Source organism: Pinus tabuliformis, chromosome J, assembly GCF_031772625.1.
Source record: "Pinus tabuliformis cultivar Carrire ecotype Pingquan chromosome J, CPIR1, whole genome shotgun sequence".
Lineage (NCBI taxonomy): Eukaryota > Viridiplantae > Streptophyta > Pinopsida > Pinales > Pinaceae > Pinus > Pinus tabuliformis.
In genome coordinates, this window is record NC_142295.1 from 1,140,026,831 (window position 1) to 1,140,051,107 (window position 24,277).

A 24,277-nucleotide genomic window follows, 5' to 3' on the forward strand; every position below is an offset into this window, starting at 1 on the left:
GGCCAACAACCCTTCGTCAAGTTCATTGTCATTGCAATTAAGGTTTTTAGCCATAGAAAGTTTGTTTGGAGGTTCTCCATTCTGCTATCAATCCTTTGGCCATTAATAAAAATAATTATATATATAAGAGAAAATAAAAATAAAATAAATGTCATATAAAAAAATAAAATAAATAAGGAAACAGCAATCGCAGTCGTAGCCTCAACGACAACAGTCGCCTTGCAAGCAGTTGTAGCCTCAGTGACCACGCCATCACCACTGTCGTCAGGCTTCTCACCACTGCAAGGTTTCTCACCGCCACCATCGGTTTTCTCGACCATCCACCGTGACTGCTATATGCTCCCAATACACCTGCTTGTAGTCTGTTATGTAGGCGAGACTACTCAAACTTCAACTACCTACAATTTGTATTGACCCTCATCCATACGAATAAATCAGTTTGGAAAATCCATTGTCCACTCATTACACAGAGTCAAATGAAGTTATCATTGCAGAAGAAGTTGCATTGCTCAATACACTTGCCACATATTCCAAATTGACAATCGCAAATCCAGCCAAGAATTACATATCGCAATAGTCGACAAGTGAGAAAATACCGTGTGGGAGTAAATCAACTGCCAGCCACTTACGACGATTCCTGCCAACCAATGTGACTATTCAAATTGTGAAATCCAACAATTTAATTATTCAACAAATAGATTAATTAATTCACAATGTTAAATTTTAAATTTTAAATTTATAAAAAATAACAATGTTCATTATTAAATTGACTTTGACTAAAAAGGTGGAAGGAATGTTTTAAACATATATATTTTTGAAGGGAGAAAAGGCTTTAATATAATTTATGAAGGGAATTAATTTACAAAAAGAAAATAAGTTATATTAAAATACATTATAGGGAGGAAAAAGAAAAGTATTATTATAAAGATTAAAAGGATTATTTTTAAAACCCTAAGGTCATCTCGAAAAAGTAAAATGGAAACTAGTAATGGAATATTTTTAGAAACCTCACGTAACTCCACTTCAGTGCTATTTAAAATAAAGGGGACTCTTGTAGGAAAAGATGTCACTATTTTTATCTCACTCGTCGAGGATAAGAATTATATAAACCCTAAAATCGCAAACCAATTGGTGGTTCTTGAGTCAAATATAATTGAAAAATTAGACTTTTGGGATTAAAGACAATGGCATAAATTCGTTGTTCGATCCCTATGGAACGATCAAGGTGACATTATTTTAGGTTCACCGTCGATGGAAACACTAAGGTCCTTCATCCTAACTACAAAGAAGAAGTTTTTAACATTTTCCTATAGGAAGAAAAAATAGCACTACTGTTACATTGAGGTCAAATTCAGTAACAACAGAAGACATACAAGATATCTCAAAAGTAATTCTTCAAGAAAGTTAAAAGTCGATGCAAGATATGAAAAAGGAAGATGACAAAATTATCGCTGACAAAAATGAAGAAAAGTTATGGCTTAAGGACCACCGTGAAAAATTACTTATGCAGATTAGCAAGCTTAAGAAGGATAAGAAATCGTTGGAAACCAAAGTACAACAAAATATCGAGAGGGATGCATCGAAATCTTTAAATGTAAAAATGCAAGTTGAGGAAAAAGGAATGAATAGCGATCCAATCAACATCCCAACTCAAGAAGATGACAAACCAATTGAGGTAAAAAAAATATTCATATGTTGTAGTTCAAATGACAAAAATTTGAAGTGAAGATCCAACAATTAGTGAAGTAACTTTCGTACATGGAGGAAATCAGATACTTCAAGTAAATCAAGAAATCGCCACAAACAAGATAAGGGGAAATTAGATAACAAGAACTCCCTACCAACACCCAAATCATAAAAGCAAACATCCCAACTAGTCTGCAAATCCATATCACTCAGACTAGAAACAAGTGACTTATGTTCCAAATAATATCGATGTCACCATAATCCAGTCTTATGATAACATTCATCCCAAGTTTCCAATCATCGCAAGATTCCACAGAAGATTAATTTGGGATGGTTAGATCATTTTACAGTAAGACAATTTTAAACCACATTCAAAAGTTCATATTGTTTTGTATCATCAAAGATGACAGTTCGAGAATTGAGAAGATGAGAAGACATGACGAGGCATTAAAAGATATAAAGCATTGCCATCAATAAGCTTTGAAAACAAAGCTTTTTTAAAGGAGAAGGCAATGTTATGAATATAAATAATTAATAATTAACAGTTAATAATGATTAGTCTATTGGGGAGGAATGTCGCAAAAGACATAACTATTCATGAAAGGGTTGTTAGAAATTTAATTGTAATAGTGACTAGCATAATTTTTGGTCTTGATAATTACTTCTGAGAATCATTATCATTTTTTTAGCCTTTATTTGTTCTTCATCAAGCAATTATACTTCAACATTTCTAAGCATTCAAATATAAGAAAATAGAGATCACAATGCACAAGAGACAATACACAATTTTACCCTGAGAAAACCCACAATGGGGGAAAAACCAGCAATCCTTTCCTTATAGAATCATTGTCAACAAGAAAGGTATCCAAGTCATAGACAAACTAACCAGTAGTAGCATGACAGCTAATCCCCCAAGTGCCAAGTTATCCCTCCATGAAAAATAATAGCCTTCAGCAATCCACAAGAAGTCTCCCACAAGTCTGTCCAGGATATGTCACATCCCTGTCATACATCTGATCATAATATGCCACATGCATGTCCTTAATAAGGCTGACATTCATCCTTTAATCCTGCCTTAGAATCTTCGCATAGCTTGCCTCAAAATTTGCTCATCCATGGACTTTTGTACCTTAGAACTTTGCTTTATCATAGAGATGATCTTGTGCCTCAGATTCACCTTTCGGCCTTAGATATTTCAAAGCCTCGGATTCACATTAGCCTCAGAAATTCGATGTTCCACAAAGATTTAGTATGCAATTACCTCAGGAAAAATTTGCCCCTGTATGAGAGATACAGAGCAATCCTTGCATCTTCCAAATCAAAGATGTATTCTATTCTTTCATCCTTGTTTTTACCACAAAAGAGTGTTTATTTTCTAGTGTAATTAGGGTTAGCACAATATTTCTGAAATTTTGATAATTACTTTTGGCATAGATCTTCTTTTAGCTTGTTCCAATATATCATTAAGCAATTATACTTCATAAATTCAACAATAAACAATAGTAGAACTGTAGAGATCATAATGCACAAAACAGAGACAAGATTTACCCTAGGAAAACCCACTACAGGGAAAAACCCAACAACCTTTTCAATAGAGAAATTCTTCTTATTCAATAAGAGACACACCTAGACCTATGGTCAAACCTGGTTTACTCCTCCAAGTCAAGTCGCCCAAATCAAATCCTGCACTTCGCTCTTGATCCTGCACTTTCAAAATTTCGGCCCTCCTGCAATACAACTTACCCCAAAATTTCAGCCCTAGTACTAGGGTTGCAGGAGACCAAACCCCCTTGTCGAACCTGCTCCCAGAGCGTGCTCCCTAAAAAAAATTGCTCCCTACCTATTAAGGAGTGATAGAGGGAGCTATTGAAGATTGGAAACATTTTTTTTTAATGGGGTAGTCTAATGTTCAAGCCTATGGCCCTAGTGTTGATGTGCAGTCATAATAATGTTAAATTCTTAAAGTAAAAGTGACATTCTCCTTTATCTTTCATTTTCATCCTTTTACATAAATTTTTAACATTACCATGAAATGACTCAGGATGTTTGAGAGTGGTTTCGACCTCATTGGATTTCATATGGAGAAAGTAGCATTTCAGATCTCACTCAAAATCCAGTAGACTTATCATTTTTTCAAGATTTCAAGATTGTGGGGGATTGCAATGTTTCCATTGGATTTTGTCGTGTTATTTAATCAAGAGCACCAAGCCCTCTTTGCGGGGGAGACTCCCAATAATCAAGAGCACCTAGGGTACTAGGGTATGGAACTTGTATTTAATCAAAAGCACCAAGGTCATTCGACTATGCAGGAGGAGACTCCCAATAAAGCACGAGACAAGAAATTAGAAATTTCTCATGGAAAGAGAGCCAAGCATTAGATAATAGATTTACTTGTCTTTTCTAGTTTCTAGTACTCTTTATAACTACTGACTCTTTCATATTTATTATGTATTTTTTGTAAACAATATATGACAATTTAAGTTTGAAGTATGAATTTGGCATTTATAACTCATTGGTAATTAATTATGAATATGATGTTTTGTGAAAGTTGAAAGTTGAAACATTTTATTTCATGTTAGATATTCTTTGTTATCGTTTGGTTACTTGGTAATGGTAATGCTTACAAGTAAAAGTTACAACTTTAGCGGTCAATGATGATAAATGTTATATATTGAATTTTGAAACTTTAAGATTGATGAATCATGAGACTCGATATGTTGTATGTTACTAACTTGAGGACGTGGTTGATGAAGATTATAACTTCTAGATGATTGATGTTATATGGTTCAATCCATGTTTTTATGTAATTATATCTAATTCATCATTCTACATGCTTTTGTTGACACATATGCATTGTTGGACCTCTGTAGATAATTCTAGGTTAAGGAATTATGCCAAAGCATCTAAAATGTTTTGTTTGTTTTGAGTTTTGGATGACTAATGCTCTAAATTGTTTAAACAAGTGTAGTTTCTTAATTACTTATGATGTATTAGAAGGGTTGACTCTTCACCTCTAGCACAATTTAGCTTTAGAAGAGATATGTAAGGTTGAACTTGAAGAAAATATATGATTGATTCAATCTTCAAACAAATTATTTAACTTAGTCATAAACAGATGATGTGTGTAAAAGCAACAAAACATATTTAAAACTTAAGGGGAAGTAACAATTTAAAGATGTAGAGGAGGCAATTAAAAAAAATAGTCTAATTAACTAATCTATGTAATTGACAATAACTTCATAAGGGCTTACAGATAAATTGAAATTCAATGTTATCATACCCAGAATTCCCATTAAATTCAAATATATGCAAATTTAAACAAAGTAAAAATATAATAACAAAGAAGTACTCACAGGGACACAAGTTGTTTCAAGATGAATCCAGAATCCTTCTATTACTTTCAGCAAATAATTTCAAATGATTACAAGTCTGCTCAAGAGTCTATCACAATGGTTCAACCCTTTATACTTTGATGTACAAAGTATTTATACAACTTTCCTAAAAAATACCTTGATTTAAATATCAAGATTTATTTAGAAATATCTAAAAATTGTTTACAAAAATAGATCTATAATATAGGAAAATAAAACTGCTTCGGCCTCTTGGCACTGAATTCGAGGCTTTTGGTGATGACTGGGCTGAAAAGACTGATGTTTTGTTGCTCCCAAAAATCTACATCCTGTTGCTAAAAACATGTTGTCTGTCGCTAGAAATCTATGTCTGTTTACTCGAGAAGCTAGCATATCTTGTCCCATCTTTCTTCATCTGGAGTGGAATATTTAATTAACTTTATGTATGTTTCATCCACTTCAGTGTATTTCTGAAAAGTGGGCTTAATTACAAATAGATGATTGATCTCATGCTTAATCAATAAATCAAAACTTAAACCTTCAATAAAGGCTTTTCCTGTAATAGTTCCTCTAATCTCGGCAAATTTGGATTTGTCTGTAGCTATAGCATGCAGCCTACGTTGGTAGTCTTCAAGGGGAATGAGTCAGTCTGCCATACCTCTTAAACCTGGAAGTCAATTTTGATGCAAAATATTGAACTTCTTGTGAAATTTCTGAATGTTGGCTTCTCGATTTTGACATTTATTTTCCAACTATAGCATTAGATTTCTTTTAGTGAGAATCCTTCTCACTTCTAAGATTGTTTCAATTATGTCCTCTATTTCAAATTCTTCCAGTTCTTCCCTTGTTTTTGCATTCATAATTCTAATTAATGTTGTAGCCTCCCCTGGTTATTGACACAGGTCTTTCTTTAATTCTGCAATCACTTCCTTCGATCTATACAATAGCTCCTCCTGTTCAAAAATAATTTCAATAGAAGGCCACAATTTGGTCATAGACTCATTAATATCTACCCATATGTTTTCCTTGGCCTGTGCAATGGTCTGAGCAATAACAGTCTCATTTTCTAGAGACTCTATTCTTTGAGTTATCCTATGAGCTTTCTGAAGCTTTGCTAAGTAACATTATCAATTTTTAACTTCTGCTCTTGAGGATTGTTGAGTTGAGCCTTCAGCTTTTCAATCTCTTGATCTTTTATGGACAAATCTCCCATTGCTTTAGCTAAATAAATTGTTGAGTCTGTGGACTGTGTTTCCACTGCTATAGTTGTTGTAATAGAAGTCCCTGCAATAGGAGTTGTTAATGTACCTGCAATAGAAGTTATTGTTATATGAATAGTTGCTACCACATCTGCTTCTTGTTCTTTTTCCTTCAAAAGGCTTTCTAGTTCAATCTCCATCCTATGAATCTGCAATTTTTGTTCAACAATGGTTTTGAATAGGGTTTCAATTGTTTTTTCAATGCTTGAATATCAACATTTTTCCTCTTAATCATTTCCTCGACAGATTTTACATTACTGGGATCATATCCCAGTTTAATTACCAGAACTTCTAAAGATTTTTATTTTAGTATCTTTGCCAAGTGATGACATCTTTTCTAGCTTTAACTAGGATTAAACATTATTCATTGAAACCCACAACCTGGATGTTGCCATGGCTGAACTGGTTAAGGTGGAGTAAATCATTTCTCCAGCTTGTTTGTGCAGATCAATTCAGTCAATTGGATGGATCTATTTAGTGTCAAATGCAAAAACAAATTATTTGTAATCTGCTGCATTTCTCAAAAAATGAACTTTAGGCTCCAAAAGCGCCATCAGAAACTGTCCCTTTTGAGTATCTAATGCTGAGAGAAACATGTGTTGGGAAGCTGAAGTTTGCTTCCAAAATTCTGAATAAGTAGTGGCCTTGAGTGCCTCATTGCTCTTCTTAATTTCTCTGTACCTAGCAAAGATACTTTGTTCTGTAGTGGTCAGGGCTAGTTCTTCTATCTAAACTGATTCTAATGGATCCTAAGTGACTGAAGATACAGGAGAGCTAGAGAAAATTTCTTCAACTCTTGGGAATGTTGCAGCATAAGGACTTGATAAAATTAATGTGGTCTATTCCTGTGAACTCTCTTCTTGAGATGGCTCTTCAAGAGGGTTCTTTTTCTTCTTTTTATACATTATGAATTCTGATTGTTGAATTTCTAAAACAAGAGGGGAAATACTTTCCCTTGTCCTTTTAGCATGTTTTTCCTGTGGTGTTGGAGTCTGTGCTAATGTAGAAATAAAAGCTTGCTCCTTTGCTTCCTGCAATGTGTTCTCCTACCACTCCTCTTGGTTCATGTATTGTTTGATCTCTGGTCTAGGGATGTGTGCATAAGGATTAGTTTTCTGTTCTACCCTTAGCTTAGAAATAATCCCTAAGGGATCATAAGACCAGGTAAAACTTAGTTTAAATTTCATTTGTTTCAAAAGAAGGTCTGCTTCTTTTGTTGTTGCTCTAGTATTACAAATAAAGGGTCCAATCTGAGCTTTTAATTTAAACTGAGATTTCTTCTTAGCCTACATCTTGTGTCCTCTTCTATTTGTTGCTTAGCATTAATCTTGATGATAAGAGAAGATAAATCAAAAGAACAAGTAATAATAATGAAAAACATCACAAGATAATGTCATAATAAGAGAAATCGATTAATTGCCACCCTTTAGATTTCTCAACAGAGGGAGCAACAAAATTGCCACAACAAGATATGTTTCAATGAGAAAGGGAGCATCCATTCAGGATGACAGGAAAGCCACTATGAAAATGAACCCAATGAAAGGAAGTTGATCAGTTTTACGAGCCAAGGCTTGTTGCTAACATGGGTTGGAGTACCAGCATGGTACAACTGGTCATGGTATAAACAATTATGATTTGAGATTTGTCTCAAAGAGTGAAGTACAATTGTAGCTTCAGATTGGGCAGAGAGTGCTAATGGAAGAAAGAATTCATCAAGATATTGCTTCAGTTGGAGCTTCGTTATAATTTCTTGGATGAGCGTGAAACGGGCATATGTTGGACTCAGTATTGCAGAGGTTGAATATATTGCAATTGGATTGGCAAGTTGAGAAGTAGTATGGCTTCAAAGGCTATTTGCAGGATCGTCTTGATCAGGTGCAGGTTACGACCATGATGATAGGTTGAAGCATAGTGATACCTAGTACGAAGACATGGTACAAAAGGAAGCAGTATGGCTTTTGTATTATAGTCAAGCAAATTGTCCCCGAGCGAAGTTTGTATACTTCAAGGACAAGCTTGGATTCATTGAGAATGCCTCTCTCAGTGAGAGGGAGTGTTCATGAGATAGCATCATGGAATGGCATTCTCTGTGTCAAGTATAACGACCTGAATTAGGGAGAATGGTCATGGATTGCACAGCTAGAGTTTGGCCTTTAGCAATTCACCATGTGTCATTGACCCGAATGATGGTGAACCTAGACTGGTTAGGATGCAATGTGTTAGGTACCGACCCGAATTATGGTGACTAGTTGTATGCAAAATGATATCCATGTGTCTGAAGTATTGACCTGAATTATGGTGAGCACACACCATAGGTCTAAAGTACTGACAAGAATGATGATGATTAGTTGATGCAATTGATTTACCATGTGTCTGAAGCATTGACCCGAATTATGGGGAGGATATACCATAGGTCTGAAGTGTTGACCCGAATCATGGTAAATGGTTGATACTATTGGATTACCATGTATCACAATTGTTGACCCGATTATGGTAACTTATTTTACCATGTGTCACAATTCTGGAACCAATTATGGTACTTGGATTTGTTATAACCTTTTCTCAGAGAAATCTATCAACATGAGAACCTCTGGATAGTCATTATGAATACCTCCCTAGCTAAGAGGGAGTGTTGAATTTTGAAGCTATGGTCAATCATCATAATTAATACTTTTACTCGTGATGTATTTGTAATAAATTTATAAAGCATGTTCTTCATGCTTGGATGAAAAGAAAAAAATGTAAAGCATGTTCTTCATGCTCTTTTCAAAAGAAGAAAATTTGAATTTTTAAACATAGAATTTTTGGCTCCAAAAGAAGTCAAGTCAACCTCTTCCGAGTCAAGTTGGCCCCTTCAAGTGTTCAAGTCGGCTCTGTCAAGAACGGTACCCATTCAGCGTATTGGATCTCTATATATATAAGGCATTCGACCTCTTCTCAAGCACTAATTTGGATTTGATCATCAAGATACAATACCTTCTATTGAACCATGCGACAGAGATCAGGAGGAAGAAAACCAAGACTCGGTGAAGGATGAATTTCTCTATCTGTAGTGCAAGGCTGAATCTCTGTGGTAGCTCTCTTTGTTGGACGTATTCTCTGTGACAATACCTAATCTTTGTGGAGGGACCGAGTTCAATGGAAGGCAGGAGACAGAATTCCAAGCAGACCTAATCAGACACAAATTATGTGGGCAAATGACTTGACTAGGATGGTGTTGGACCAGGTTTGACCCAACTAAATTGTTGGTCTGTTTGACCTTGTATTTCATTGATATATCTCTATTCAACTTGATGATTTCTTTAAGGAAAAGGTTGTTGGGTTTTTCCCCCATCTGGGTTTTCCTAAGGTAAATTCTTGTGTTCTTTGTCTAGCTATCTCTTCATGATCCTATTGTCATAAAAATTATGTTGTTGATGTCTTCTATGTAATTACTTAATGATGGAATAATGGATAAGAATGTGAAAAATATTTAAATCATTTGATTTAATTATTAGTATAGAAGACTCTATAAACTCAACACAGGGATCATGATCCACAGTCTAGTCTCAATGATGGCATAGAATTGGGCTCTAAAACGTGTAATGTTGATAAATGCTATATGTCCAATCCATGAAAGGGTGGTTCTTCATGTTTTCCGAAGATGATTCTAAAGAGGACATCCCATGTTCAGGTTATGCCACAGATGTGCCTGTTGGTGAGTGAAAGATTGTTGAAGATGGCAGTAAAATAATATGTCTTGTGCACCATCATGCAGCCCAAGAAGTCTAGTCAAGGGAAAGGGTTTTGACGGTTAGAAAATTGGAAAGGCAGAAAGATTTTCTTATGATGACAATTACTTGTGATATTATTATGTTCTTATTAACTTATTTATGTTCTTCCTTTATCATTTTCTCATCAAGCAATTATCAAAGCAAAAACATGAAGATCATGGACACCAAATGTAGGTACTCAGCGATGGCTAAAACCCCTATATAGGGGAAAACCTAGTCAAGAACTCTTCCTTCAGTAATTCAAAATGAGATACACCAAGACCTTAGACCAACAAACCTTCCTCTTCCACCAAGTCAACCTTCCAATATGATTCAACAACCTTCAATAGTCTCTTCTTATCCAGCAGCTACAGCCCAGTAACAATCTAGAAATTTTGGCCTAGCTACTGCAGAATTTCAGCCCCCTGCAACACTCCAGAACTTCGCACGTGTGAGATAAGAGAAAAAGTTCAACTTCCTTAGGCAGATAAAGTCCTCCTTCTTCGCTAGCCCTTTCCTCTTCTTCCCTTGAAATTGCACCTTTTTTGGCCCTAGAAGTTGCAGATCGAACTTGGTGAGTGAGAGTGACAAATGAGGTCGAATTGCTACCTTTATATAGTGTTTCTACCCCTCAGTTTAGGCCGACTTGTCCAGTTTGAAGCCGACTTGGTGGAAGAGGCCTAGAAGACCTAATTTACATTAAAATAATTTTCTTTCTTGACGAATAAATCCCAAGAAGGGTTCTTTACATTATGACATGGACAAGGACACTTGACATAAACCCTAGAAGCCTGCAATGAAGGCTTTGACTTATAAACAAATGACCCAAGCATGAAACCCATTCTTTAATAAGTCAATTTCATTAAAAAAAAAAAAATCTTTTCTTTTGACAAATACTTTTCATAATGACTCGAACATAATTATGAAGAACGACACTAGTTACATTCTTCAACACTCCTTAACTATGGAAGTATTCATAATTTACAAATATATAAAGGTACATGGAATGTTAATTGGATAAATTAGAAGGCCATTTACGTGCACTGGCATGGGATCTTTAGGTCTCCCATCTTAACTTGCAGCAGCCGATGATTTACTCTATCTATAGTTTCTTTTTGAACATGGCTAGAGAGAACATTTCCATATATTGCAACAAATGCTAATGATCATCAGTAAGTAAAGAAGCAGGTTCAGTGTGGTTTAAGCCCTCTAGTGTTAGTGCTATCGAGAGTAATTGGAGTAATTCCCATGGCAGCCTTAATAGACTTATCCCTCCTCCTTACAAGTTGAGGAACTAGTGAAGCTAAAACTTGAACTTGCTCTAGGATAGGTTTTGCTGCCTCTCTAGTCTTTGCTCCTGGTATTGCTGGTTATCTCAAAATAAACTACGAAGAGTTCTAGGACACTCAATGTTGCAGACTAGATACCTAACAAGGGTATTCTATCCAAGTGAGACTAAGATGAACTCAAGCTTTCAACCAGTCTAGGTACCATCAGGCTTACTTGCTAACCAGCAACCCAGGGATCTAGGTGTGTATCCAAGGTAGGAGCTCCATGACCAATGCCACCCTCCCTGTTCGAGATCTAGACATCAACACATAGGCCAGCTAGATGTCCCCCAAGCATCTGCTATTAGATGCTTCATCTCTCCCTAATAAACTAAACCAGATATATCCATTTGTCCAAGCATACTTCCCAAGTGTTCAACCTTCTTATGAGGAGGATTTACCTGTACAAACACAACCCCCAATCAATAACAAACTTTCAAATATACATACAAGTAAACACAAACCTTCGGCGTCCTCATTCATTCGAATGTTGCTTATATCATGATCAAGTTACCCATATATAATTTATCGAAAGCTTTCTCTTTCTTTTATTTATTCAACGGCACCAAATACATTCTCAGATCTTTTCAAGTCTTTTCATTCTTCGGTTTGTTCTTACTTCAAGGTAATCATTGTCATAATATGCCCTCACTCTCAACTGTGGAGATGTACGTTTTCTTGTATCTAGGCTCCCTCTTACCTTGGGGACATCAACAGCGTCATAACATCGAAGAAACTTCATTCTTTCAAGGCTTCATCTTTCTTATGGCATCAAGGTCATATTAATCATCATCATTCTTATAGCTTTCTTTCATCGTCCTCATTATTTTGAACATCTTCAATCACAAATATCTTGAAGATCATGTACCTGTGAAACTTTAATAGCAAGTACAACAAAGTACAAACATATAGAAGCATGAAGTTAACTATATCAAAATCATGTCGATTCAATTGAAGCATTTAGAGTTTAGACATCAAACACCTAAACATAATCAACAAGAGACATATTTTTACGTACTAGATTTCAACTTCTTGCTAGGGTTTTATCACAAATCCTAGACTTCATCTTTGAGACACAAAGCCTTATATTTCAAACAAATAACAATCCAATCATAGTGCTCTACATCAACAACATGCTTTTACATGTTAGACTTCTACTAGGGTTAGTTGCAAACCTTAGATTTTATCATCAAAACTAAACATTATCATCTCCTAGAATATCAATTACTACTAGAGTTTTGTCATAAAAACTAAAACATGAGCATTAAGTTAGCATACTCACATATATCCAATGTCACATGGTTTGGGTTCGAGTTCGGGTTCGACAATGATAAGGTTCGGTTTGAGTTCGAATTTTTTGATGAGGTTCGACAATAGGTTCGTCTACATATATTAATTTAAAATGAATTATAGGATAAAATATTAAGAAATCAACATCAATAAACATCAAAAATGCTATCACAGACATGGAAACTGCAAGGATGAATTACAAGCTTGAGTTGTAACATGAAGTTATGAGTTTTGATCTATGGACTTGGTCAATGGCTATGAGGTTCGATGAGGTTCGTCGAACCTCAACATTTTTTTAAGGTTCGCCAAAATTCGAACCTCAAGGTTAAAGTTCGACGAACCTTGTGACATAGCATATATCTAGGATTTCATAACCATGCATTAGCATCTCACAACAATATCTACCAAGTAAATCCAATACATAAACATTAATACATCAAAGTTAGATATACAACAATTTTGACTAGACTAGGGTTTCGATGACACAGATGAATGTTTAACTAGGGTTTCATTCCTACGATCTCACTATGACTATTCAAATTTCAAAGGTTTAGCTTATAAACCCTAAAGATCTAGGGTTTCATTTTAGACATTAAACCCAACCCCTTGTCCATTACTTTTGGAAGCCCAACTCATCATTTTGGCACTTATGGACTTCATCATGCCTCTGAGAGAGCCCAACGACATGTATTATTGATCATTCGACCTCTTGGGAGGCTTATTATTTTATTTATAAGCTAGTTTGGTAGGCTTGTCACCAATGGGTAGTTATTTGCACATTATTTTAGTTGATGGGCTAATCTAGGCTCAAACTAGGTAATTCAAACTCATAATGAGTGTATAAATAGGAGAGACATGAATTCATTTGTATCATCACTTTGGATTGGTTCGCTTCTCTCTCTCTTGAGAATTTCGCACTTTTTCTTGGAGGATGAATTGGAGCTTTATGGATGAATTTTGATGTTTGGATTTGATTTATCTTATCTTGGAGCTTCTTTATTGTCAAATTGTGGATGGTTGGATATGTTCTATTACATGTAAGTACATGCTTTTAATGTTATTCTTGTTTTACTTTGTCATATACATTGGATTGGGATTTTCGCTATTTTTAGGGCATGCATTTACTGCTTAAATTGTGGAATTTTGTCTCTATATAGCATCTCTCAATATATGGGCCATGTTATTTGAATGAAATTTCCTAGGGCTAATTCTATCAACGAATTCATCTTGATAAGCCATCATCTTTTGCAAGTCGAAGTATAAAAGTCGTATGGTTGCTTGCCTTTGCCCTAGAAGGCTAGTGAGGTAGTCTTAAGGCCTCCTTGACTAAGAAACAAGGTCCTCATTCATATTTATCATAGACTCCATTCTCCCAAGACTAAGGCACTGATCTACCAAGCGGTGGTCACCCAAAATCAATTCTTTTTCACCTTTTCCTAGATCCAACCAAGTTGGGTCACCTAGGGCATCATTTTCCCGACAAAATAGCCCTCCAAAAAGTTCGATCTCCTAGCCTCTCTTGCGTTGGTGTCTCCTCAAGGCCTCCTCCAGTATTGAAGCCATCCCGACAGTGGAGTTGTCAGAAAAGCCAAGCACTAGCTCTGAGATCAAACTTTGCCCTAGTATACCCAAGGCTAGTGCCTCATAGGATCAAGTCAACACCTTTAAGTGAAAATTACTTCTTTGATCCTTTCACCCTCCTTGTCTAGGTTAAGAACATCATTGGTTGCTAAATCCTTGCCTCTTGACCTGGGTTGGGCCCACCTGGTCCCGTGTGGTTCCACTTCTTTGAAAAGACAATTCTTGAAGAGCCATCCAGGATACCAATTTCAATAAGGATTTTGGGGATTGGGAAACTCTTTCACAAGTCATATTCCCTAAACCTAACCCTCAAATCCTCCCATCCTTCTCCTAGAAGATATTGTGCGTTGCTTAGAAAGCAAGCAAGCTCCATTCTTGGCTCTCTTTTGGAAAGGGATTGTTTGGGTCACTTTATGTCCATTTGTTGATTTATCCTTCATTTGTGACGCTATATATATATCGAGTCTCCTCCCATTGGTGAAAGTCTGTAAATAGTAAGGAGCCTTAGCTAAGGTGACAGTCGGCTAAGTCTCCATTTGTTGCCCTTGGCCTAGCATTTGACCCTTTGGGAATCCCCATTAGGTCCCCTGCTAGTTTGAGCAGTAACATTTTGGCGTCGTTTTCGGGGACAAGAAATGTGTGTTTGGTTCCCCATATGACATATTGACATAACATTAATGGTGACTCCATTGGAAGAACAAAGCCCTAGTTCTTCATTGAACTTCAAAGTCAATGCTTGTAGGGTGAATCAAGCATTTGTTAGGGCAATTTCATTCACCTTGGCGACTCCCATGTCATTAAGGACCCAGCAACATGTTGACCACATATATTCCCACCATAGATATTACAGGGACCCCAAGATATCCTTCATCGAAATCCATGAAGAATATGCCAATGTTCGATGGGGATCCACATTTCGCAGCCAACCACATGGTAAGGTTCATAAGGTACCTTTCAAAGCAAAATATAACTCAACCTTGTGACCAAATGGAATTGTTTGTCCTATCCATTGCCCCAAGTACCGATTGGCTTGAGTCATGTAAACCTAAAAGCATTCCTTCTCTTCCAATGTTGACTACACACTTCTTGTTGCATGAAGGGCCAAGTTTCCAATCTCATGAAGACATATCCCAAATGTTAGATATGGCCCTTCGAGAGGAGGAAGTTATTGAATATGGTTTTATGCTTGAGGAAGAGTCTCTTATTGATGCATACTTTAATGATGGTGCCAAAGGAGAGACTCATGAATTGGAAAGCATGTCCTCTAAGGATAATGAGGAAGATATCAACCCCAAGAGCCCTCAGACAGTGCAAGAATGGATGATGGAATATGAAAGGTATTGCAGGAAATTGATGGCCAGATATAGCTCCCGAGAAATTTTCTCCCACTATTGTGAGCAATTGGAAAGGCTCTGTAACACGAAGAGTGAATATTAAGAGAGTCCTACCGATGACCTTCTTCTTGAGCCATTTTATCAAAATCATGTAGTAAATACCTTGGAGATTATTCTTTGGGAACGGGTGAAGGAGGAAAAGTCCTCCTTGTCTAAAGAAGAGAATGATTGGCATCTTGACCAACACTAAATATATAGTGAAGAATGGGAGGATTTTGAGGAAGACCATGATAGTCAAATAAATGAAGAATCTACGAGTGACTTTTGGCTTGTTGATTGGGGAATTGGGTATGATTATACAAATGAAGACCCCATGGTTTCTCAAGTCCATACGAATGAGCTCAGGGAAGAAGAAAATGCTCTACCCCTTTTGAATAGCAATGTTGGTCCTTGTGAAGCCCTTCCTAGTGGTTGGAAAGGTCTCTTCTTTATGTTCCAAGATGATTCAATCAAAGAAGAGTCTTCTGAGATTATGGGAAATTATGATGACTCTAATATAAAAGAAATTGAGGAAGATGCTTCCATAGGCCATGCTACCGATAAAAGGTTTTTCTTCATGTTTGAGCGTTCCTCCCCTGCCCTGGAAATAGATGTTTGTGATGATGTTCATTCCCCTTGCCTTGATGAAGCACTGCTTTCCCCTATGAAGGACCAAGAATCATGGTTTTTCCCCAAATACGATGACGGGTCCACTTTTCCCAATGACCAAAATAGTATCATCCTAAACATGTTTGAGTCTTTCACTCCTTCTTACCCTAAGGATGATAGGCCCGAGATAGTTCTTCATCAAAGATTCATATACTTGGTCATTGACATTTCCATCTCCTGGTTGGAGGATCAAATCCAATCCTTGACTGGTGTCTTTTCCTTCTTCTAGGGTTCCTTTCTATGGCATGTTGGTCTCTTCTTTCCCACCTCCCTCCCTCGCAAGCCCTCATATCATTGTTGCCATTTGTATTGCCAAGTCCAATGCAAAAATAATCATGGAAGCATGCATTCATGTATTGATCAATTGATATGTTGGTTGCATTAGATCTATGATTATACCTAGCACTTGACATCGTATGTTATGCATGTTAGAATAGGATGCATCGCATGTTGACATTGCATTAGAACCAACCTCTAATGATATTTTTCATGGTAGATTACATGCATTTAAATTAATTTCGCATATTTTATTTTTTTGTTGATTTTACAGCCTAACATTAAGCATGTGCGATCATGAGACGCCACGAAAGCATGGTACCCCGTGTTCTTCATTTATTATATGTGCACGTAACAAGTTGTTAAAATTGGCAACTATGGCCAAACTCCATGTGGGTCATCTTATTTTTGGCAGCTTATATTTTTCTTGGATCCCTCTCATCGAGAGGTGTAGGATTGATCTAAAGATCATTTGATTCCGATAAGTATTCATGGAGTTATGAATTTATTTGTGTTATAAGAAAATTCGTCAAGGTCAGCTAGCAACCAAATAACCCACACATGTGCTCAATGTTTTAGTATAAAAGGAGATGACTTGAGAGCCATTTGGACACACACCTCTCTCTTGATTTCTCTCCACTCACTTTGGGTTTTAGTGGAAGAAAAATCTAGGAGGAGGATGTCGTCGTAGTTTGCCCTAACCAAGAGGACGCAGTCAAGTTAGGAAGAAGAGAAGCCCTAACGCTATCAAGGAGGAGAACCCTAACCTATACATTGGTCTATACGCAGTCTAGAAGGAAGCCTATAGTCCTATACGTAGGTCTCTATGCCCTAGACAGTGTGGAAGGGTTGTATGGACGGCGTAGGCTTGGAACCGTGGTTAGGAGGCTGCCCTGGACAACATGAAAGGGTTGTACGGACAGTGTAGTCTTAGCCGCAATTTGAAGGGCCAAAGGGACACCGTGGGGAAGCTTAAGGAGAAGCATAGAGGGTTATGGTAGGAACAACTGTTGTAGGTGACAACGAATCTATTAAGGGCAAGTTTAGGGTTGTTTCTAGGTACGGTTAAGAGCAAGAAAGGCAAGCATCCAAGCTGAGGAGAATAGGAGAAATACGTTGTTGTTTTGGGCACCATTCTGTGGAGGCCGCAACTATAGGATTGATGTTGTGCTTGGTCGCAGGCCTAAGCACACAGTTGTGACTGCATTAGGGGTGTTAAGGGTTGATACACATCCTAAGGAGGCAACGTTATTAGGGAAGAAGCTTGCCGAGGTGGGTCGTAGTCCTTAAGAGGTTGTTTGTGGACTAATAGATGGGTGAGTAAGGTCTGCCAGATGCCCAAAACAGTCACAATATAAGCAGCAGTGAAGAGCAGTGTTGAAGGGACAGCAGTGCTAGTAAATGGGACAGCAAAGGAAAGCACAATAGGACAACAACTATGACATGGCAATAAAGGCACAATAGGACAACAACTATGACATGGCAGCAAAGGCACAATTGGGACAGTAACTATGACATGGTAGCAAATGCTACAATAGGACAACAGCAAAAGCATGGTGCTGCAAACTCATTGGACAGTAGCAAGGTACAGCTATGGCACCTGGGACAGTTGTGGTAGCATGGTGCAATAATGGCACATGGGACAACTGTGGTAGCATGGTGCAACCATGGCACATGGGACAGCAGTGGCAGCATAAGGTGCAGCAGTATGATGAGTGCAGCATGGTCATGAGGTCCAGCATAGTGATGATGGGTGTAGAATGGTGCAGCACAGTGAGGCGCAGCATGATGACGAGGTGTAGCACAGTGATAGGTGAAGGAGTCACCTTGGAGAATCAGTTGAAGCAGCAATTCTTCAACTGAGTTCAGTTATCTCATGTATCATCTTCTTAGAGATGATCTATGCTCTTATTTAGATAAGTCAAAGTGTTGACTTACGTTGTAAATTTACTATCTCTCTCTCTCTGTTGAACTATTGAAAAACATATAAGAAGAATTGATCAAGGATATCCCCACATTGGGGTTTGTCCCTGGCTAGCGCCATTGTTAAAATTGGCAACCAGGGCAAAACTTCATGTGGGTCATCTTATTCATGGCTGATAATATTTTTATTAGATTCCTCTCATTGAGAGGTGTAGGATTGATATAAAGATCATCCGATTCCGATAAGTATTCATGGAGATATGAATTTATTTTGATTATGGAATTATTATCAAGCCAACCTACAACTCATGTAGGCTCAGAAGCCCAACAATCGCATCTATTCAAACACCAACGTTGTGTATAAATATAAGAGGATTTTTCCTCGTTTGCACTCACTCTTCTCATCACATCTCTCTCTCTACTGCGCAGAAATGAGTCTCTTCTCTACTGCGCAGAAATGAGTCTCTTCTCTACTGCGCAGAAATGGGTCTCTCTCTCTCACACGTGAAGCCGGAAGCTGTTGAAACTGAAGCTGCAACTGCAGAAGTAAAGATTGACCTGCGTGGCCTAGAAGATCTCCTCTTTGGAACTGCGTTGTAGGTTCATCTGAACCTCCTCTGAAAGCCACAACTTTTGGTGGTGGAATGAAGTCAATCCGACGAACGGTTTGCGAGATATCGACTGCCCTAGTTTGAAGCTGGAAACTGCTGAAACTGAAGCTGCAACTGCAGAAGTAAAGATTGACCTGCGTGGCCTAGAAGATCTCCTCTTCGAAACTGCGCTATAGGTTCATCTGAACCTCCTCTGAAAACCGCAACTTTTGGTGGTGGAATGAAGTCAATCCAACGAACGGTTTGCAAGATATCGACTGCCCTAGTTTGAAGCTGGAAATTGCTAGAGCTGAAGCTGCAACTGCAGAAGTAAAGATTGACCTGCGTGGCCTATAAGATCTCCTCATCTGAACTGCGTTGTAGGCTCATCTGAACCTCCTCTGGAAGCCGCAACTTTTGGTGGTGGAATGAAGTCAATCCGACGGTGGGTTTGTGAGATATTGTCTGCCCTAGTTTGATAATGAGCCGCTAATGCTGATGCTGCTGATCTAGGGTTTGCTACTGCTGATATGAATCAGATTTATTGTACTATTTCTCTCTACTGAATTATTGAAGATAAAAGAAGATTTGATCAAAGGGTTTCCCCACACATTGTGGGGTTTGTCCCTGGCTAGCCGCCACATCTTGTGTCTCTTGTCTTGGCTTGTTTTCTGTCGATCGTTTAATGTTCTATCTGCACTTTACTTTATGTAGATGTGATTGCTAATCTGTGGAGTATAATAAGAAAAAGAAGTAAACTGTTATAAGCATAGAACATACCATAACTTAACATGGTATCAGAGCTGAGGTGAAGACAAAGCCCGAGCAAGAGCAAGAGCAATCACTGAAGAAAAGATTGGCAAGGCTATCCTAAAAGAACGATGGGGTCCTCAACAATCTTTCCTGCCGAAGACAAGCTCCGTGAGAAAGCTAACTATCATAGATGGAAGATGTCTATCGATCTAACCCTTGAGGATCAAAGAATGTTGGATCATGTGAGAGGCAATATTGTTGAGCCTCCATCAAATGCACCTCCTACTGCCAGGAACAAATGGAAGAACAAAGAAATTAAAGCGAAGAAGATCATCCGGGACTCTATCAACAAGCACTTGGTGGCCTTCATCTCTGACCTAGACACCTCCAAGGAAATCTACGATACACTGGTGAGTTTATTTAAAGTTAATGATGCAAATCAAGTTTTGTTTCTTAGAAATAAGCTGAGGGAAATCAAGAAGGGTAAAGATGAGAGTATGCAAGCATACTTCTTAAGAATCACCGAGATCAAGAACAATCTCCTATCTATTGGGGAGACTATTACTGACAGGGAAATGGCACTCACGACTCTTGGAGGATTACCATCCGAATGGTACATGTTCAGGACTACTCTTCTGAACAATAATGTAATTCCTGGTTTCGAGGAATTAATGGCTAGATGCATTCAAGAAGAAACCAAAAGGAAAGAAAAGAGGGTCAATCGAAAAGTCCTATGCCTCTAATAAAGCAGTCCTATGCATGCTGATTTTTCAATCTCTGATGCAAATAAAAGAAACAATTCTAGGGTAGTTAATCAAAATAGAAAGGTTGGACCTAAAGGGTGGACGTAAGACGGACGATGTTACACTCTACGATAAAGAGTGTCACTATGCAAAGGCAGTGCCCTGATGAGAGAAGGCAACCCCGGGATGATGGCCTCTGAAACAAAAAATAAAAGGAATTCAACAAATTCAACAACAGCAAAGGTAAGAGGAGAGTTGGAGATCGAGGAAGAGGACAACCATTCAAGAAGGCTAGAAAGTCCAGGATGTATTAAATGCACTTGACCTCAAAAAGAACCTAGTGTCCATCTCGGCAATGGAAGACAAAGGCTACAAGGTAACCTTCAGCAATGGCAAGGTATGTATATGGAAAAATAATGTTAAAGATGCCTTTACTCTTGGGTTTAGTGTTGATTCATTATATCAGGTCGATGGAAGTCCGCTAGGTGTCATGTCTTGTGACACAACTCTTCAGTCCGAACTTTGGCATCGGAGGTTTGCCCACCTTCATTACAAAGCTCTACCCGATGTAAGACAGATGGTAATAGGGATGCCCAAATTCCAAGTAGAGAAAAAAAGGTGTATGTCCGGGATGTGCCGAAGGAAAGCTCAAAAGGGGACCGTTCCCCTCAAGCCAAAGCAAGACCTCCGATATATTACAATACGTTCACTCAGGCATATCTGAGGTTGGCATTAAGAGGGAGACTACTACACCACATACTCCTGAGCAGAATGGTGTGGCGGGAAGGAAGAATCGCACGATTGTGGAAGCTGTCCGGGCCACGCTACATGATCAAAGACTTCCGAAGTTTCTATGGGATGAAACTACAAACACTGTCATATATGTACAAAATCGATGCCCTCATCAAGCATTGGGATCCAAGGCTCCTGAAGAAAAGTTCACTGCCGGTCAAAGGGAAGTCGTAATTAGTCATGATGTCACCTTTGACGAAGATATGGCTCTCAGCAAGGTGAACAATCTTCCGACTTTGAGGAGCTCTCAAGAAGCCGACACTAGGGAACCGAAAGAAAAGGATGATGAATCAATGCCTAATGTAGAAGAACCCATGGATCCGATTGATCCTCCTCCACATGAGCCTTCCCCTTCTAGGAAGAGGCCTTCATGGCTTAGGGGGCTACTTGATGATGAAGGACATGCTACACCCCGAGGAACCTTTCGTGAAAGTAAGAAACCTAATAGGTATCAGGGATACCTGACCATCATGAGCACGATCATACAAAATGAGCCTTCATCATTCTCAGACGCTGTCAAGCATCAAGTATGGAAGGATGCTATGACCGAGGAATATGAGTCTATCATGAAGAATGATGTCTGGGAAGTAGTTCCCAGACCCCAGGACAAGACAGTTGTTACTTCCAAATGGCTTTCCAAGATAAAGCATGCAGCAGATGGAAGTACGGAAGAGTATAAGGCTTGTTTTATTGCTTGTGGTTTCTCCCAAAAGGAAGGTATAGACTATGATGAGATATTTTCACCTGTTGCCAGAAATACGACCATCCGCTCGATCATAACCCTTGACGCTTCACAAGGATGGAACCTACATCAGATGGATGTCAAGACCACATTCTTGCACGGCTCGATCAAAGAAGAGGTCTACGTGGAGCAACCTGAAGGATTTGAAATTTATGATTGAAAATCTCATGTATGCAGGTTGAAGAAGGCTCTCTATGGGCTGAAGCAAGCACCTCGAGCATGCTATGAGAGGATCGATAGCTACTTGATGAAGCTGGGATTCACTTGGAGTGAAGTCGATCCTAACCTTTACTTTAAGGTTGAAGATGACAAGCCTCTCATACTGGTGCTGTATGTGGATGACCTCTTTCTAACAGGTGCAAACCCTCTCATTCACAATTGTAAGAGGGAGTTGGCTTCTGAATTTGAAATGAAGGACCAAGGACTTGAAGTGTGGCAGAAGCCAAGGGAAATTTTCCTATCTCAAGGAAAATATGTGGTAAAGATATTGGAAAGATTCGGTATGATGGACTGCAAGCCTGTGACTGCCTCGAGGATCTTAACTTTTAGAAGTTATATGGTAGTGATGTCGAACCAGATTTGGGAAATGCCTCTGAGTTTCATAAACTCATTCGCATTGATGTTCTTGGTGAACCTCCATCCGAAAATATGTTTTGCAATTAGCATTGTGAGCTCATATTTGGTTGAGCCTCACTGGATTGATGCCAAGAATCTTCTGAGATATCTTCGTGGTACAATGGGTTAAGATACACTGCCGGAGATGTGAGACTACTTGGATATACTGATTGGGCAGGCAGTGTGGTGGACTGTAAGAACACTTTCGGGGGTTGTTTCACCTTGGGATCTGCTTCGATATCCTGGATGAGCAGGAAGCAGAAGTCGGTGGCTTTGAGCACCGCCGAAGCAGAATATATTGTTGCTAGCATGACCTCGTGTGAGGCAGTCTGGTTGCGAAAGCTCTTCAGTGAGCTGTTTGGATTTACATTGGATACCACTGTGATTCTCTGTAACAACTAGAGGTGGGATTCGATTATTGAGGAATCCTGTATTCGTCAATTGCTCCAGCAGATAGACATCATCTGGGATATGGTAAGTCGATGAGCAAGGAGGATCCATCGCATTAAGATGATGTACAGGTCGATACACCTTGTCAAAGCCCCGAGGAAAGATCTAATCTGTGATTTTCCCAAACGACTTGGAGTCGGCAAGAAACCCTTGTACAAGGGTCCTGCATGTTGCATACATTGAGCTCTGGGAGCTCTGAGGGCTTGCGATTCTTACTGGAACAACATACGACCACAGGGTGACTCACCCTCCCCTGGTGGTGCGCACTAGAACAAGATGATTCGCTCTCTTATGGGACAAGATGATTCGCTCTCTTGTGGAACAGGATGATTCTCACTCCTGTGTAGCAGGATGATTAGTTCTCCTGTGAGGCCTGGATTGATGTGTTCTCCATGGCGGCCTGGATTGATGTGTTCTCCATGGCGTTTGTAGCAGAATTGATGTTTTCTCCTGTGAGGACAGGATTGATTAGTTCTCCTGTCGAGGCATCCTACCCATGCAGTCTGGGACTCATGGGAAGTACCTCTCATCTGATCAATGAGCAAGGAAATGAAGTTAGGGACCATAGTAGTACCGATGGACGCATCGTTGTATCTACCGTACTCCCTACGCTAGGATGACCTCCATTGGTCTGGGATCAATGCTACTGGTCTGGGACCAGTGGTAGGAGTTGTACCATACTATGACGCTGACTTTGGGTTGGTTGACACTGGTCTGGGACCAGTGGTACATACTCTGAGACTGACTTCGTGTCAGTGCAGTATTGGTCTGGGACCAGTGAGAGTGGTACATATTATGACGCTGACTTCGGGTCGGTTGAGACTGGTCTAAGACCAGTGGTACACTCTGAGATTGCGATATTGGTCTGGGACCAGTGGTAGGAGTTGTACCATACTATGACGCTGACTTCGGGTCGGTTGAGACTGGTCTGGGACCAGTGGTACATACTCCGGGACTGACTTCGTGTCAGTGCAGTACTGGTCTGGGACCAATGAGAGTGGTACATACTATGACGCTGACTTCGGGTCAGTTGAAACTGGTCTGGGACCAGTGGTACACTCTCTGAGACTGCGATACTGGTCTGGGACCAATGGTAGGAGTGGTA

General features: G+C 38.8%; 1 protein-coding gene across 1 annotated transcript in view; it reads right to left on the reverse strand.

The window, feature by feature from the left end:
- LOC149231113 (uncharacterized) overlaps positions 1–24,277 on the reverse strand; it is a 154,462-nt gene that overhangs the window by 12,941 nt on the left and 117,244 nt on the right. The gene's annotated exons all lie outside the window — the stretch shown is intronic.